The following is a 4,303-nucleotide window of genomic DNA, read 5'->3' on the forward strand; positions in this document are numbered from 1 at the left end:
AGTCTGTCGAACTAGTTCTGACAGTATTGTTTGTGTATGACAGATTTGTTTTTGCACAACTGATTTATTTTTGTATGACAGATTTTTAATGACATACTTATTTTGGATGACAGATTTTTTAACTACAGTTATAACAGATTTATTTTTTATAACAGATTTATTTATAAAAACACCACAAACTTTCACAATATATGACAGATTTGAAATAATGTCTCCCAGATTTATTTTCCACAGTTATTTCAGAAATAATTACTAGGTTGCTCTCTAGTGATGATAGATTTTTTTAAGTTACAACAGATTTTTGAATTTAACTAAAAATCTGTCGTTTGATAACAGATTTATAACACTTTTAAAAAATTACTAAAATGACATATGTGAACACCATATGTTATGGCATATTTGTTTACGTTATGACAGTTTTTTTGTTTGGTTCCGAAAATCTGGTGTTTGATACCAAATTTATTAGATGTAAAATGTAAATATAGTGACAAAAGATTTGTTTTAAGTTATATTTTTTCAGTCATTTTTTTATTAATTATATTTTTTATAAATCATATTATGAACTATATTTTTAAACTCATATATTTAAAGCATATTTTATACATTTTAATTTTCCTAAATCATATTAAAAAGTTTAGCATCATATTTTTATATATTATATTATATTTTCATAAATCTTATTTTAATAATTTTTATATACATTATTTTTTAGTTATAATTTCATACATTATATTTTTTATAAAACTTATTTAAACTATATAATCTTAAACTTCATATTTTTAAATCATATCTTTATACATAATACTTATAAACAATTTTTTGAATATTATTTTTATACATTATATTTCAAATCATATTTTATTTTTATAAATTATTTAAAAAAATAAACATCATATCTTTTTAATCATTCTTTATTTTTTATTAATCATATTTTTAAATCAAAATATTTAATACTATATTTGTTTGGTTTTCTCGTTTTTTTTAAAAAAACTTTTAAAAAAAAAGTTTTTGGGCTTCTAGTCTTTTTACATAAAAATTGTGTCATTTTAGTTATTGGATATGATGAAATGTTAATCTAGCAATTAATTGTCAAAATTGTGTCAAACTGGTATATTTTCACTAAAATTTTACATTTCATTCAAAAAAAAGAAGGTATATATACATGTTATTAAGGCTTTGCTTGCCCTTCAGAAAGTAAATGTGACAACCTGTCCCGCGGACCCCACTAGCCCACTGCTCCAACGGATCGTCCGTCGACCTCACTAGCCCACCGCTAGCCGTCCAACGGACCCCAAGCTGGCCCTGCAGGGCATCGATCCTAACCCCTCACTGGGCAAATGGAACTATTCATCCAAATCCACAGTAGGTTATTGGTGCGCCAGGCGTTCCTCGAACCCTGGTCCCCACCCTTTAACAACCTTCCCACAGGACAAGCTGTCACCAATTGACCTGCAGATCAATTGGTGACAGCTTGTCCTGTGGGAAGGTTGTTAAAGGGTGGGGACCAGGGTTCGAGGAACGCCTGGCGCACCAATAACCTACTGGTGGATTGGGATATCCACAGTGATGGGTTAGGATCGATGCCCTGCAGGGCCAGCTTGGGGTCCGTTGGGCCGGCTAGCAGTGGGCTAGCAGGGTCCACGGACGGTCCGTTGGGGCAGCTAGCGGTGGGCTAGTGGGGTCCGCGGGACGGGTTGTCACATAAAAATCGATTTTTATTGTAACAACCCGTCCCGTGGACCCCACTAGCCTCACTGCTAGCCGCCCCAACGGACCCCAAGCTGGCCCTGCAGGGCATCGATCCTAACCCATCACTGTGGATATCCCAATCCACCAGTAGGTTATTGGTGCGCCAGGCGTTCCTCGAACCCTGGTCCCCACCCTTTAACAACCTTCCCACAGGACAAGCTGTCACCAATTGACCTGCAGATCAATTGGTGACAGCTTGTCCTGTGGGAAGGTTGTTAAAGGGTGGGGACTAGGGTTCGAGGAACGCTTGACGCACCAATAACAAATATTACTAAGTAACTATTTTTGTAGAAATTTATTGGGTACATATTCATTATGGATACCTTCAATTTGATTTCTACTGTGTAGGGAAAAAAAATAAAAAAGAGATAGCACTAACATGATGTGTGACCTAGTCTTGACAACATAAATGAATATGGTGAATTTTGTTGTATCTCCATTTTATGTATTCTGTGTCTGCAAGACAAATTTAGTTGGTTATATTTTGTACAAAAAAAACACTAAAAACTCTTGTTTGCAAATGAATACCAAAAAACTTGGTAATTATTCAATGATAACTTTCCCAAATTTGTTACTATTATTAAGAAACATATGACCAATTATGAATGTCTCATCCAAATAAAGAGACCAATTATTAATGTAATAAGGGAGAGTTACTATAATATTACATAAAAACTTCCTTACTACAAAAGTAGCACACAATTGTTGATAATTACTAGAATAAATTATGTATCCACTATACCTTTGAAACTAGTATTGAGAAAAAAACGCAATTACGCCTAATGCCATTAGTGGAAAAAATAAAAACATTGGGAACTGGGAAAAAGTCTACCGGTTCTTTGACGGTACATTTTTCTGGTACATAAAGTTGATAATTATAGTTGGTATATTAAGGTGGCAGATTGAAGAGGTACATTAGATTTACTTGGTATACTTAGTTGTAGTGTTGGTACACTTATGGTTAAGGTAGATTAATTAGATAGATATATGATTGCGTTAGATTAAGTTGGTAGAGGAACTGCCTTTGATGATAGACTTATGTTTTGAGCGGGTAGAACGATAGACTTAAAAGGTAGGAAATATATTTATGGTAGATTAATGGCACATTGCGACAGATATATGTGACAGACTTAGTCCTTAACAGATATTTTTAGTATACTTTCTTTGTTTTTTGAAATAGTTTTAGTAGTGTACTGGTAGACTTTTATTTTGTGGTAGATTAAGTAGCCATTTTTGACAGCTGTAAAGTCTTACCAGAATAATACGAATTTGTTTGATCAAGCAAAGACAGTATAGAGTTGTGATAGACTTATAGGGGGATCTATATAACTCACTTTTTTATAGGTTTTTAAGTTAGAAATCAGATGTTGAGATGAAAATCTATAATAGTTGAGTAAAAACCCCACAAGTGAAACCAAAAAAATAGACATAAGTCGTGAAAAAATAAATTGAGGCAGGGGAAATTAGGGTTTTCAGTCTTATGTTAGAGGTAGAAGACGAAGATATTCTGGTAATTTCGGGTTCATTAAACCTAAAATCGAACGTGTACGTACATATAAACGTGTACGTACATATGAACACATACGTACACAAGTTATGAACGCATACATACATATGAAACACACAAATTGTTTACAAACAAAACATTCAAAACATGTACGTACACAAGTTATTTTAATGTAACATTCAAAACAAGTACTTATGTGAGAAACGTGATAGCAATCATCATAAAGCGAACTATGTCATTCAATCTTGTTTGAGACTAATTAGGGAGATAAATGAAACAATCACGCATAAAGATATGTATAACTACACATTCTCTCACCATATTCTCACAATTACAAATAAACTCACCGTTGAGCATAGTTATAGAAGTGTCAAATCCACCGTTGAACATAGTTATAGAGGTGTCAAAAATATAAGCTATGCATGTTGCAGTTTGGGTGTACTTACATAACGTTCTTTTGTTTAATGTATGTTGCAGTTTGGTGTACGTACATAATGTTCTTGAGATTAATGTACGTACATAGCATTCTTTTGCTTAGTGTACGTCCATAAATCCGTTTTAATGAAAGATATTATTATAATTTTGTAGTCATCTTCAACATATCTTCTTCTGCAACCCTAGCTAATATTGTCGTTGTTGTTCACCGGAAATGGAACAAGTAAGAGATGTTATTAGAACAAGAAAGAAATGTTACTAGAACAACCTATGTAATTCGTAATTGTTTATTTATTTATTATATTTCTGAGAGGTAATTAATAATAACCACACAAAATTACATTTTAACTATAGAGGGTAATATTTAGATAACATAAATAGTATTTGTCGAATTGTATTACTCAGTTCAACTAGGTACAACTATATATATATTTAGATTTGCATTTATATTTAAAATATGAAAATGACAATTAAGGTTTACAAGAATTTCTTTACATATTGAACTATTAAAGAACCATGTTTAATCAACAATACAAGAATTTATCACTTTCTAATATATACTATCGTTTTCATATAAAACACTCTTTATAGTATAAGGAAGACTTAATAAGT

The sequence above is a fragment of the Camelina sativa genome, chromosome 11 (genome assembly GCF_000633955.1).
Source record: "Camelina sativa cultivar DH55 chromosome 11, Cs, whole genome shotgun sequence".
In the NCBI taxonomy this organism is placed as follows: Eukaryota; Viridiplantae; Streptophyta; class Magnoliopsida; order Brassicales; family Brassicaceae; genus Camelina; species Camelina sativa.